Source organism: Cannabis sativa, chromosome 2 (genome assembly GCF_029168945.1).
Source record: "Cannabis sativa cultivar Pink pepper isolate KNU-18-1 chromosome 2, ASM2916894v1, whole genome shotgun sequence".
In the NCBI taxonomy this organism is placed as follows: Eukaryota; Viridiplantae; Streptophyta; class Magnoliopsida; order Rosales; family Cannabaceae; genus Cannabis; species Cannabis sativa.
Genome location: NC_083602.1, coordinates 58,954,133 through 58,970,429, shown reverse-complemented (window position 1 = coordinate 58,970,429; position 16,297 = coordinate 58,954,133).

Genomic DNA, 16,297 nt, shown 5'->3' with positions numbered 1-16,297 from the left:
GCCTAATTCACTCGCTTCTACTTTTTATTTTTTCATTTCATTTTTATAAATAAAACTAAAATTGTTAAATTCCTTAAGAGCTTTCCCAAACAGTTATCCCAAGAAAGAAAGAAAGAAGATTTCATCAAGCATGACAATCTTACTGTTTATTTAAAAGAATGTAATCCTACAAAGCAAGATGCATATCAGACTACTCTTTTAAGTTATAGTTAATTTGTGGCTAAGCTTTTAATCTGATCACTAGTTAAAGGAACAAGTAAGTGAGTGATTTTTTAAGCTAAATATTTTTATTTTCTTTCCCAATGATATCTAAACACGCCAAAGTGTTGTAACTTGTTAGAGCACGAGGGGCTCTTAATCTTATTATAAGAAGTCCTTAAAGATAATGATTTTTTTGATTCTCAAGTGTACGGAACCTACCAACTTAAATAAAATTTTATTTGAGGTTTTGTTCTTTCTCCAAGCCTAAGCTAAAAACATGTGACCTGAATCGTGGAGACAAAATATCTAACTTTTCATTAGGCAGAAAGATTTTCTTTTAACTTATTCTTAATCAAGTGATTTAGAGATTAATAATTTTGTAGTTCTTGGATGGATTTGAGATTCTCTTTTGATGGACAAATTCATTGACCTCTCACCTTTTCCCTCTCTCTCTCTTCTCTTTTTTTTTTGGTCATTGGCTTCAAGAATCTTCTTCTAAACTAAGTGCTACTTTGATTATGGTATCTCAGCTAATAAGACAAGTTAACAATTATTGCTTACTGTTTAACCCCATAAAGTTGATAAGAATTGTGAACAAACATCCTTGGTAGAATTATCATGTTTGGCTATGCATTCTCTCTACATACTAAACAAGGATCTTCATATGAAACTATGAAGTAATGATCTGATTAATAATAATATTGGTCATCCTTAACGATAACTGAATAATAATAATACTGCTAATCAATCAGTTTTACTTTAATCACTTTATACAACCTCTCCAGGAAGTGAACTTATCTTTCCTCTTTCCTTTCATTATTTATTCTTTTTATCTTTTGCTACGTAATGCATAATGATTTCTTTTCTTGATTCTCTTAGCCCCATAGGTGAGAAAAGCTTTTAACAAAATTTCAATTTCAGTCGACAGAAGAAGCTATACAAAAGGACAATTTGAAAGAAAACAAAATTGGAGCGGTGGGTTGGGTTGGGTTGCTCTTTTCATTTTTTTCCAATCAATTTTTTTTTTGCCCTTATCTTTGTGGGTTTTTGCTATACGCCGTTGTGACAGCAAAGTTCCCAATGCTTTTGTCATACAAAGGCTAATAAATAAAATTTGTCAAAAAGAAAAAATTAAATACATGGAACATAAAATATACACCAAAATATTGATAGCAAAATACACAAACGACTCATTTTATGCACAAAATTTATTTTTAATAATAAAAAAAGTATGTCAGGAAATTCACTTATTATTTTATATTAGATATTATCGTGTAATATTTTAGTATATGTATTTTGTATAGGTGTTAGGATATTATTAGTACTATTTTTATGTTAATTTCAGAGTAGTTTTAATTTAGTTTTATTTTTGTTTGGAGTAATTTTACGATTTTTATCTTTTATTTTTATAAATTTAAATAGAAAAAGATAAAAATATCGAAAGAATAAGATAAGAAAAAAGATAAAAAGATCACATAAAAATAGAGAAAATTACACTTACTATGGAATTTTTAAAGTTGTTATGATAAATATGGCACATTTAAGTTTGACCAATTTATATAATATTTTTTTGATTTTAAGTCTTTTTATGGTATTTGATATGCCATATATATGTAATTAGGTTTTCAAATTCCATATTTAATGTTTTTATTTGTTTAGAAAGTTTTATTTGTCATTGATGGCAGAAAAGTCACCGGAGTTTGCTGTCGATGCCGGAAAAATCGCCGGAGTAGCGGTCGGTGCCAGAAAATTCGTCGGAGTAGCTGCCGGCATCGGAAAATTCGTCGGAATTGGCATTGTCGCCGGAAAAATCACTGAAAAAATCACCAAGAAACCGGTTTCTTAGTGATTTTTCCGTTGACAATGCCAATTCTGACGACTTTTCTGACGCTAGCAGCTACTCCGACGACTTTTTCGGCACCGACAGCAAACTTCAGAAAAGTCATCAAAATTGGCATAGTCGCCTGAAAAATTACCAAGAAACTGGTTACTGGTTTCTTGATGAAAAAACTAGTTTTTGGTGATTTTTCTGACGACAATGACAATTCTGACGACTTTTCTGGCTTGGTAGCAACTCTGATGACTAATACACAGGCAGCTACTCCGGTGACTTTTTCAGTACCGACAGTAAACTCTGGGAAATTCATCGGAATTGGCATTGTCGCTGGAAAAATTACTGGAAAAATCACCAAGAAACTGGTTTCTTTTCTTCATCAAGAAACCAATTTCTTGATGAAGAAACCAGTTTCTTGGTAATTTTTTTTGTATTTTTTTTCTCTATTTGGTTGATTGATGAAACTGGTTTCAATTATTTTCAGTGTATATCATTTTTGTTTTGTTTTCATAATCTTTATTATTGTTGTGTAACAAAATTAATTCCTTGATGAAGAAACCACTTTCTTGGTGAAGAAACCGGTTTCTTGATGAAAAAACCACTTTCTTGGTGATTTTTCTAATGATTTTGCCGGCGACAATGCCAATTCTGACGATTTTTTTTACGCCGGCAATAACTCCGGTGATTTTTTCGACACTAGCAACTACTCCGACGACTTTTCTGACACCAACATCAAACTCCAGAATAGTCGTCGGACTTGGCATTGTCACCGGTAAAATTACCGAAAAAATCACCAAGAAACCAGTTTCCAAGTTTCTTCATCAAGAAACCAGTTTCTTGGTGATTTTTCCAGCGACAATGCTAATTCTGACGACTTTTTCGGCGCCGACAGCAACTCCGACGACTTTTTCGGCACCAGCGGCTACTCCGACGACTTTTTCGGTGCCGGCAGTAAACTCCGGTGACTTTTTCGGCACGAGTGACAACTTTGGCGATCACTATAATTTTATTTGTTTTATTTTTTTAAAAAAAATAAATATGAAGGAAATTTTAATATTTTTTATGGTAATTTAATTAAGTTTTTATTTTTTATGAATATTAAATTCAGATTTCTTTTTAATGTTTTATATGATTTTTTTTCTTAAAAAAACCATATTTTTAGTTTAATTGGTTAGATAATGCTATATATAATGGCATTTACTTTTTATGCCATATTTATCATAACCGTAATAATTTTTCCCATATTTTTGAAAATAACCCTAAAAATAACTGATATAAATGGAGATTATGTCTAGGCATGGAAACCTTATGTCGCGGCACGTGTCAATGGAAGCCTAGAGACGTGAGAAATTTCACACACGGGCCGCGACATTAGAAATGCATGTCGCGGCCCGCCCATCTAATTCAAGGCAAATTAGGAATTTTCAGCGTGGCATTATCTTTTCTATCTTTTTTATCCCTTATTGGCTATAAAAGAAGTGGACTTCAGTTATTTTTGGAAGCAATCCAGAAGGAAATTAGAAGCACTCAAGGGAGTACGAATTTTGGAGATTGTTTGACATTGATTTTTGGTTTTAATATGATTTAATTTCCCCTTAATTTCTATGTATTCTATTTCATTCATACTTAATTTTTTTTAGTTGCCTGCCCGTCAATTAATTGTTTATGATTTTGATACAAAGTCTGAGAAGTGAGTGTCAATTATGCTATAGTGAAATAGAACCAAATTTCGATATAGGACGAGAGTACCTATATGGTTTAGATAGCTTATAGGGTTTCTGTGTTTAATGCCTTTTACATGTTTAATTTATCACGAGAGTAGAAAATTTGCATGTAATTGAAGTTTCTATATCTGAGAAGACTATAAATTACCTTAGTAAGCCTGCTATTGCATAGAATTTGATAATAGGAATAGATCATGTTAAACCATAATCAATAGAGGCAATTGAAATCGAAAGCCCTAACTTTTATTCATCGTTAAGTTTCTTATTAATTTACATGCTTCTTATTTTCACTGTTTTTTATTATTTTCTAATTTTAATTTTCTTTTAAATTTATATATAGCCAAATAGAAGTAAAGATTTAATTTTAAAGTACTTAACTACAATCCTTGTGGGATCGACCTCACTCTTTGTTAGTCTATAACTTGTTAACGATACGTATACTTGCGTGTTGAAAATACCAGAATAGTTTTAGTGCCGTTGTCGGGGATTGTTAGTTAATATTATTAAAAATTAAATTTTGTTCTAATTTAGTTTTTCTTTTCAATTTTAGTACTAATTTTGTTGGTTTCAAATTTTTGTCTTTTCTCAAGTTCAACTTGTTTATGAGACGTCAAGATGCAAGTGCCAGATTGCCTATTTGTAACGCCCGTATTTGAAAACTTGCTAACTAAAATTAATCTTATTATATAATATTCATATAGTCTTATAGGTCGGGGTCCCGGGTAAAAACGCAGTTGAAAATACATTGACTGATATAAAGTCTCGTAATATCTTTTTTTTTTTTACAAAATATAGGGCTACTATTAAAGATAATTCAAAATGCTATAAGATTGAAACCCTCCAGGTTGCACTGCAGCGATATGTACAATCCTTGCCAAGCTCAAACTCACTGCTCATCTAGCTTAGCTTTTCCCTTACCTATACAAGGTAGCAAACTGATGAGTAAACAGACTCAGTAAGACATGCATAACATATATATAAGCAATACTATAACGGCTTTATGCTTAAGCCGTCCTGGGCCCAACAATCGAGGTCACCAAAAAGTTAAGAATGTTCTCAATGGAAGTACGACTACTGTACCATATGCACTAATGTACCAACTGTTGGGTTTTATGCCCTAAATAAAACTCTTTACAATCTGATTAGTTATCAATATAAGAAATTTGAAGTGATTGATGTTTGCATGAATTCTACATGCTAATGGTTTAATATGTTTATTATATTCACCCACACAAAATCAGTTAAATCCAGATCATATGTTTATTCACAATTACAGTATCGTCAACACAGTGGAATGTGATTGTGATCATATGAATGAAAAGTTTTGGTTCCTGTTTCATCAGTGTTATTGGATTTACACTAATGTGATAATCAGCGATGATGTGTACTTACACTTGGAGTAAGTGTTATGTTCTTTCCAGGACATTAGTAAAGTATACTAGTTTCGAATGTATGGAGTATACATTGGACTGGACCGATATTGTAACTAAGTTAAGATATTACTGTTGGAATTTATTTTACCAGGATCTTAGATCTACTCACAAGTATGTTTATTAACATCCTAAATATGAACTTTCTAAAACGATAAATTAAACACATATAAAGTTTAAGAAACCTTACATTGGGTGCAGCGGAATATAATGACTCCTTCCGTTCAGATATCTAGCCCTTGATTCCTTTACGTAGCGAGCATTATCAATATCCGAACTCCGGATCTCTTTCTCTGAATCTTTGATGCTGAAACTCCTTTGCTGATGATCTTTCTTCACGATCTTCCTCACTATGATTGAGGTATCACTTGATGTGTGTGGGCACTACTCATACACTAAGGATTTCGAAATTCTCAAGAGGGAAGAGAAGAAGTGACAGCTAAAGATAGGGAGAGAGAAGGCTCAGGTTTTTCTCTGAAGGAAAAATAGAAAATTTAAGTGTAATTTTCCTGAAGCCTTCACTATCTATTTATAGCATTCCACTAGGGTTAGGTTTGAATTATTTGGCATTAAAATAATGAAAAAATCAGTTTAAATTTCCTACAAAAGTGGCTGGCCCTAAACTTAGTGGATTGGGCCTTGCTTTTTGCAATTTTGCAATTTTAACACCTTTTGTATCTGATTTTCTCAAAAATGCCAATTTCCTAATTCAACCATTTAAATGCCAATTCTAACTATTTAATAACTATAAATAATTATTAAATAATATTGTCATTTATCATATTTATTAATTGAACCATACAAAGTATCATAATTAACAAATATGCCCCTATAAACTCTTTCTTTACAATTTCGCCCTTACTTAGTGAAAAATTCACAAATAGACATAGTCTAATTTGAGAATTATAATTAATTAATCAAAACCAATTACATGAGTCTTACAAGCAATATTATCTCAACTAGTGGGGGGACCATGGGTCTATATAACCGAGCTTCCAATAAGTAGATCAAGAATTTAGCACTAAAATTCACTAACTTATTAATTCTTCGTTGAATCCACGCATAGAACTTAGAATTGCACTCTCAGTATATAGAATGCTCTATATGTTCCACCATATAGACACATCATTAGTTATCCATTGTTATAATCCTAATGTGATCAATGATCCTCTATATGAATGATCTACACTGTAAAGGGATTAAATTACCGTTACACCCTACAATGTATTTATTCCTTAAAACACTTGACCCCGTATAAATGATATTTCAGCTAATGTGAAATGAGTACTCCACCATTTATGTTCGTTTGGTCAAGCTCGAAGGAGATCATCCTTTGCTTACTATTTGCCAGATAGAAGCTATAGATTCCATGTTTATGCTAGCGCTCCCACTCAATTGCACTACCGTGTTCCCAAAATGTACGTATCACCCTGACCTAAAAGTAGGCTTAACTAACAAATCAAAGAACACGAATAGCCTTTCAAGATTGAGCCTAATCATATCAGGATTAAGATCATTTGATCTAGGATCAACTAGGCGATATTGACTTGAATAGATATTACGGTAAGTTTAATAAATCTAAGTCAAAGTTCAATATCGGTCCCTTCCGATGCATACTCCATGCATCCAACTCCGAGCTTTACTTTAACCAATGTTCGGAAAGAACATAGTATTTCTCCAAATACAAGTAAACTCTTGTTGTAGATTATCATATCGCAAAAAACCCCGTGTCCGATAAATCTAGGAAACTTTATTCACATAGTCATGTTTACTTTCCAATGTGTTGACGGCACACTAAACAGTATCAAGTATGTGAAAAGGGTTTTGATGAATTTATACATTATGTACATATAATCATGAAATAAATCATGTGAACCATGCAACATTAAATGTTATTTCTGATCTATATTAATAAGTAAATCCGATTATATTGAAATGAGTTTTATTTAGGGCATAAAACCCAACAAACTCCCACTTGCACTAATATAAAACAAAAAGTGCGTTTCAAATAATCTCAACACCTTGATATACAAATCAAGTGTAGTAGTAGTAAACTCCTCGTAATAGGATCTGAAAGGTTGAATTAACCACAACCTTTTCTCCACCATTACTCTTCCTTTAATCACAAAATCATTGATAATGTGAAATTCCTCTCTATATGTTTACTCTCTTGGGATACTGGATTCTATACCTTTGGCAACTACTTTTGGTTAATCAGGAAATTAACACTAGTAGTTTAAGGCAATTTGGAATGGTGCCAAAGATGTATAGAACTTTCCTTAGACTGAATAAGTAACTTTCCTGCAGCTTTAACATTCAGTCCCTTTCTGGTAGACCTAGAGACTTCAGATAGGTTTTTACACTTCTCCAAAATCACTATTCCACCCCCAGAGTAACCACCATCTTATCAGAAAGATTTACTAGCACATAGGCAAATTTCGAAATCTGATATGGTGTAGTCTAAGAGTTTTAAACACACCCTTATAGACTAACATATAGTTCCTCTTCTTTATCTTAAGATTTACTTGATTGTCTTCCAATGTTCTTCTCTGGATTAATCTCGATACCTACTCATTACTCCCACTCAACGACGGTGTCCGGTCTAAGGCATACAAAAGCATATCTAAGACCTCTCACCGTTGATATAAGAAATTCTTTCATGGCTTGATCTTTTATGGAATAGTTAAGACTTTTCCTTAGATAAATAAAATCTATACCTAAGAAGTTGTGAAGCTTCTATAGATTGCCATTAGAAAGAAAATGCTTCAGCATTTTACTAAAGTAAGTTGCTTGCATTAGAGTAAGTAATTACTAGGTATACCATAAGCCATAGGTTTAGATAAACTCAAACCTATAATGCTAGGAACAGGAAGTTTGTTAAGTCCATAGAATAGACTTATTAACTAAAATTTCCTTTTATGTCCTTGTAATAGAAAACTTTAGGTTACTCCATGTGAATGGATTAAACCATAGTTCTATTGGCTTTCTTCTTAGTTTCTTATCTTGACAATCCATTACTTGTTTAAACTCACAATGGATTTTAATCACTAGTGTCTCCCAAGTCATAAGAAGGTGAGTTCCTAGAAACTCTCCCACTACGACAAGGCACCGTGAATTATGTCTAAGAAAACTAAATGGTATTGATCTCTTCGGTTGTGACAAGACAACAGAGGCAGTGGGATCATCATATGTTATATAAGATGATAGAACACTTTTGGAATCAAGAATTAAATATCTCCTTTATTTGCTACTTGTTTTCAGACTTAGTCATTATCTTAGAAAAGTAGTATTTGTTTGAACAAAAACTTTCTTATCTATTGACAATGGGATGGTCCACCCCTAATCACTTAGAATAGCTAACAAACCATGGTTAATGGTTCTAGCTTTTCTTAAGATTTTGATTAGGTCATCCATGAATCTAGTAATGATTTACATTAAGTATACAACCATTACATCATTCTGAAATTGTATTACCATAGAAGGAATTAGGCAACGACTAGTAACTAATCATCAACATGCAACTCGAAATTTCTGGGGAGGTAAGTTTGGATATAATTCAAAAATCAATGTAATGATCTTTGAACTGCATATCTACTAACTATTTCTCCACCCCTATCAGTTCGCAAGATCTTTAACCACATACCTTAATGGTGTTTAACCATTGCTAGAAATTGATGAAATTTTTCAAACATTTCAAATTTCTTTGCATAAGGTATAATCTAGAGTTATCGTTTTAAGAATACAACGAAAAACTCATATCCACCCCTGAATGTACATCCATCTGCGAATGAGATGAACTACTTTCAGTGGATATAGGCATATTAACTCTTTGCAGAGATTGATCTTGTCAAAACCACTATGAACAAGATACAAATGCCATAGATTAAAAAAATGTGGTAGTGTCTTTGGATGATATAGGTTTAGTTACATCAAAGAGTTCTTAGAATACTTCAAGTGGATCCTGGTCACAGAATACCTAACTCACATTCCATACAGTTTTAATCCATTAATAAAAGATGGATATTAAACACTTGAGAAAGTGTAACTGTATTGTATTCTGGAATTAGAAATTTAAGAAAATTTCTATTTGGAATCTAAAATTAAAGTCAAAGACTTAAATTTATACCAAATATAATGAGTAATTCTATCTTGGACCAGCACTACTAATACAAACTCTAAGTCAGATTTGCCCATACAAGTAGGAGATTTCTAAGATTGAGGATTTATATCAATTGGGAATAGAATTTCGGGATTATAATCATATGCGTCATATAAAATGACATGAAATGATTTATAGACCATTCATCCAATGATATGTTTTGAAAGCTAATTCGAAATGAATAAGCTAAGAGGAATTAGGATAATTTCGTTTAAAATAAGAATCCAACGATGCTTCGATTAGCGAAAGTCAAAGTAATCTTATTTATATAATCTTCTTGTTTCATATCGTAAAAATACTAGTCTAAGGTGTCATCAATTGATGAACAGCTAGATGTCGCATGTACAATATTTATCTTTCGAAATCTAACACTATTATGTATGTCTAATGGTGAAAATCCACTAGGGATTTATCTCATTAGATAAACAAGCCAAGTTAGACCAACAATGAAGATTCGAAATTAAACTACAACTTAATAACAGAAAATAACATGGTTCAATATAAATTCATACACAATTCAGAAATTATAAGCATATAGCAAGTAGGAATGACAAGTGAAAATACTAAAACTTACAATCCTAAATAATTTCTAAGGTTTTCAACAAACTGATACAGTGTCCCGGTAGGCGAGAGTCAAAGCATCATTTATTGAATAGAGTTGTCAGCTCATCTAAAATAGAAACCATTCTAGCAACCTTTTATTCGATCAAAATAAGAATCCAACGTTGTCCCGGTAGGCGAGAGTCAAGGTTATTCTCATTTTATGAGCTTCTACCATTGTTTCATGTTTCATAAGTTTATCTCTAAGTAGTCACCGTAGGGGAGAGTCTAATAGAGACGAAAACTTACAAAACACTTATCAAATGAAATCTTACGGTGTTAAATGCGTTCAACGAATAACCATCCATAGGGGGACGAAGTCTAGCGTCTCGAGGTTATATTGAAAACATTTAACTTTTGTAAGACCAACAATGGAGATCGAATATCTTAATAATAATCAAGCTCATTATTTAAAGTGAGTTGTATTTTCTTTGATTCTCTTTATTTATTCTATTTATTTTAAATATATATTTATTTAATTAAAATTTCCAATTTAGAATGAAAAATTCTAAATATAAATTTTAATTTAATATTTATAAATTTTACTTAGATGGATATGAAATAATATGAATTATTTCCATCTTAGTAATAATTTCCAATAAATATTTAGAAAAATATTCAATTTAAGTTGTTACAAAATTAATTTAAATTAATTTACAACTCAAATTTAATTTTCTATAAATATATATTGCATTTCGAAAAATTAAAGTATATAAGAATACAATTTTCGAAAAATGCATATTAAAATAAAAAAAAATAAATCCTGGAAAAATTATTCTAATTTAATGTTGGCCCAAAATTAATTAATAAAATTAATTTACAACAAAAAATATAATTTTCCTATTTAATTAAATATATAAGAAAAATTTCAAATATTTAAGTATGATGATGAAAATCAACTTAAATATTAATTTTCTATTTAATTAAATACACTAGAAAAATACTTCAAGCAAAAATATAATCTATCTAGATTTTTCTTTGACTAATTAATTCAATTTCTAATAATATACTTTAATTTAATTTATTTTAAATTAATCAATAAATGAAAAAATCATTGATTTAAGTTGATCCAAGAATTAATTAAAATAAATAATTAATTTACAACTTAATCTATTTTTCAAGATAAAATTCGAAATTCTAGCATTTAAGAAATGCAATTTCGAAAATTGATTAATAAAATAAAAAATATATTTTGAAAATTATTTAAATTTAGTTGAAAAAAAAATAAATTTCAACTAAAAATAATTTTCTATTTAATTAAATGTCATGAAAAAGAAATATTTAAGTATGATGATAAAAATCAACTTAGATATTTAATTTTCAAATTAATTAAATGTATTAAATTCAAGAAATAAATAATTAAGTGTAGAGAAGGCTTAATTATTAATCTCTAGTTTAATACTAGGAAAAAATATATTTAAAATAAATTGTACCAAAATTAATTAATAAATAATTAATTTCACAATTTATAATATTTTCCTATTTAATATTAGAAATAATAAGTAGTCTATAAATAACTATCTAGAAAATATCTTATTTGACTAAGTATCTTTTCCACAAAATTTGAAAAAATATCTAATTTAAGTTGTACTAGAAAAATCTAGAACTTAAATATTTTCAAATTTAAATTTAATTAAATATCAAAAATTAAGTTGTAACCACTTAATTTGAAAATATTCCATTTTAAGTTAATATTCGAAAAGATATTAACTTAAAAAATATCTAAAGAATCTTAATAACCAATGCCTAAAATTCCTCAACTTAATTTTGAAATTTGAAATTCAAAAGATATTCAGATTTAAGTTGGTTAGTTGTAGATAACTAAATATCAACTTAAATAAGAATATTTAATGAAAAATTTAAATTAAGTTCCAGAAAGAATCTAGATGGTTATAATTCTATATTTAATTAAATACAAGAAAATACATATAGTTTAGCTTAGAATAAAAAATTCTTTAAACTATAATTTTCTTAAATTAATTTCAAAATAAATGAAATTAATTATGTTGCTAATCAATTTTATTAGGTTAAACTAGTTTAATTAACCTAGTACAGTCATTCAAATCAGGCAAATGGGCCTTCACAATTGGGGTGGTTTGTGTGAGGGGGTGCTGGGTTCAGTATGTCGTACCCACTTCTATGGCTCCCAACTCTCACACAAGGCCCAAAAGAGAGGAATTTAACCTTAATAAGAACAACTGTTATTAATTGAATAAGCCCAAAACTAAATGGGCCTAAATAAAATCTATCAATGACTATGACATTTTATTTAGCAACATTAACCTATATGCATCTATAATAAAATTAAACACATAGGCTCACACAGGCACACTTTGGATGGGTCCTATCATGTTGCTAGGTCATACACAGATGAAAGAAGATTGTAAATATACCTGTTACAAATTATTATCTTGACCAAGTGGAGCCATCAGTATCATTAGATCTGGCAAAAAGTAACCATGGCTATTTGCAATCAAGTAATAATAGGTTTTAAAAACTTACACATAAGCTAAAACACATACTCCTGCAACAAGGTTAGTTGGATAGTTGGATGTAGGATTTATTTAATTTTAAATTAAATATTTAATTTCGAAAATAATTAATTAAATAAAAAAAAATAATTTTTCGAAAAATTTAAAAAAAATTTGAAAAATTCGAAATTTTTAAAAAATTTAAATTTAAAATTAAACCTACAATTTTTGAAAAATTAGGTTTCAACCAACCTAAATATCATTTCAAAAAAATTGCTAACTACTTTTAAATTTTAAATGTTATTTTATAAATAAAAATTAAATAAAAAATTAGAAAAGATAAATAAATATCTTTTTCAAATTTTAAATGTAATTTAAATAAATAAAATAACAAAATTTAAAAAAAAATTAGCAAAATATCTTATATCATTTAAAAATTACATGATTATTAATATCTTATTTTTAAATTTAAAATAAGATAAGATATAATCAAATTTTAAAATAAGATAGATTTTTAAGCAAAAAGATAAATACTAATTCTATTCAAATTCAAATTACACTAATATCTTGAATTAAATTAAAAAAAAATTAAATTAATTCAAAATGATAATTAGAATTGAATTAGGAATAGTAATAGTATATATACAAAACCATACAAAAAATTGGAAGTTAATTCCATGAAAAAGTATGAAAAATTGAAGAAAATTGAAAAAATTCGAAACTGTACGGACAGTTCTGCGATCATGAAACTATCAAAGACAGCCCCGATTTTGTCAAATCTTCAAAAAATCATAACTAATTCAAATAAACTCCAAATTGAGTTCGTAAAAGGCTAACTTGCTTAATTTTTTCCATACTATCCAATAAAAATAATGCCAGAACCGAAATAACAATTATTTTTCACGAAAATTTCACAATCATCAATCAATCATCAAATAACACTCAATACAACATGATACCATCCAAAGAACATACAAACAATCGTTTTAAAGTCCAAATTACATGTAAGTAAATCAATTACCATGGCTCTGAGGCCAGTTATTGGAATTTATTTTACCAGGATCTTAGATCTACTCACAAGTATGTTTATTAACATCCTAAATATGAACTTTCTAAAACGATAAATTAAACACATATAAAGTTTAAGAAACCTTACATTGGGTGCAGCGGAATATAATGACTCCTTCCGTTCAGATATCTAGCCCTTGATTCCTTTCTGTAGCAGAGCATTATCAATATACCGAACCTGGATCTCTTTCTCTCGAATCTTTGATGCCGAAACTCCTTTGTCGATGATCTTTCTTCACGATCTTCCTCACTATGATCGAGGTATCACTTGATGTGTGTGGGCACTACTCATACACTAAGGATTTCGAAATTCTCAAGAGGGAAGAGAAGAAGTGACTAAAGATAGGGAGAGAGAAGGCTCAGGTTTTTCTCTGAAGGAAAAATAGAAAATTTAAGTGTAATTTTCTGAAGCCTTCACTATCTATTTATAGCATTCCACTAGGGTTAGGTTTGAATTATTTGGCATTAAAATAATGAAAAAATCAGTTTAAATTTCCTACAAAAGTGGCTGGCCCTAAACTTAGTGGATTGGGCCTTGCTTTTTGCAATTTTGCAATTTTAACACCTTTTGTATCTGATTTTCTCAAAAATGCCAATTTCCTAATTCAACCATTTAAATGCCAATTCTAACTATTTAATAACTATAAATAATTATTAAATAATATTGTCATTTATCATATTTATTAATTGAACCATACAAAGTATCATAATTAACAAATATGCCCCTATAAACTCTTTCTTTACAATTTCGCCCTTACTTAGTGAAAAATTCACAAATAGACATAGTCTAATTTGAGAATTATAATTAATTAATCAAAACCAATTACATGAGTCTTACAAGCAATATTATCTCAACTAGTGGGGGGACCATGGGTCTATATAACCGAGCTTCCAATAAGTAGATCAAGAATTTAGCACTAAAATTCACTAACTTATTAATTCTTCGTTGAATCCACGCATAGAACTTAGAATTGCACTCTCAGTATATAGAATGCTCTATATGTTCCACCATATAGACACATCATTAGTTATCCATTGTTATAATCCTAATGTGATCAATGATCCTCTATATGAATGATCTACACTGTAAAGGGATTAAATTACCGTTACACCCTACAATGTATTTATTCCTTAAAACACTTGACCCCGTATAAATGATATTTCAGCTAATGTGAAATGAGTACTCCACCATTTATGTTCGTTTGGTCAAGCTCGAAGGAGATCATCCTTTGCTTACTATTTGCCAGATAGAAGCTATAGATTCCATGTTTATGCTAGCGCTCCCACTCAATTGCACTACCGTGTTCCCAAAATGTACGTATCACCCTGACCTAAAAGTAGGCTTAACTAACAAATCAAAGAACACGAATAGCCTTTCAAGATTGAGCCTAATCATATCAGGATTAAGATCATTTGATCTAGGATCAACTAGGCGATATTGACTTGAATAGATATTACGGTAAGTTTAATAAATCTAAGTCAAAGTTCAATATCGGTCCCTTCCGATGCATACTCCATGCATCCAACCTGAGCTTTACTTTAACCAATGTTCTGGAAAGAACATAGTATTTCTCCAAATACAAGTAAACTCTTGTTGTAGATTATCATATCAGTAAAACCCTGTGTCTGATAAATCTAGGAAACTTTATTCACATAGTCATGTTTACTTTCCAATGTGTTGACGGCACAATAAACAGGATCAAGTATGTGAAAAGGGTTTCAGATGAATTTATACATTATGTACATATAATCATGAAATAAATCATGTGAACCATGCAACATTAAATGTTATTTCTGATCTATATTAATAAGTAAATCTGATTATATTGAAATGAGTTTTATTTAGGGCATAAAACCCAACAATTACAAACTTACCGTTATACATAACTTTCCAAGTCAATATCAGTAGTTGATCTTAAGATTAAAAGAATCTAAATCCTGATATGCTTGGGCTCAACTCAGGAGTGCTATTCATGTTCTTTGATTTATTAGTTAAGCCTACTTTTGGGTCAGGGTGATACGTATATTTTGGGAACATGATAGTATGATTGAGTGGGAGTGTTGAACATAAATATGGAATCTATAGCTTCTACTGGTGTATAGAAGTCAAGTGATGATTCCCTTCGAGCTTAGCAAATAGAAGTAAATGGATGAGCTCTTGTTTAACTGACTAATTATTAGATCACTAAACACCATTTACAGGTAGCTAAGTGTTTTAAGGGGCAAAATACATTGAGGGGTAAGAACGGTAAAGAAATCCCATCTCGATGTAGATCATCTATATAGAGGATCTTTAAATCACAATAAGATTATAACAATGGTTAAATGAGATAGTATATTGATATCGTGGAACATACAATATGCTCTATATAAGTCTGAGAGTGCAATTCTAAGTTCTAAGAGTGGATTCAACGAAGAATTAATAAGTAGGAATTTACTTGGTAAATTTGGTTCACTTATTGGAAGCTCAGCATATAGATCCATGGTCCCCATTCTAGTTGAGAACATTCTGCTTGTAAGACTCATTAATTGATTCGTGATTGATCAATTATAATTCTAAAGTTAGACTATGCCTAATTTTATGAATTTTCACTAAGCAGGGGTGAAATTGTAAAGAAAAGAGTTTTTAGGTTTATTTATTTATTAATGGACTTTTTATGTCTAATTAATAATTAAATTAAATGACAATATTATTTAATAATCTATTTTAGTTATTAAATAATTAGTTTTGGCATTTAAAAGGTTAGAATTGGAAAATTGGTGTTTTTGAGAAAATAGAGATAAAATTTGATAAAATTGCAAAATTAAGT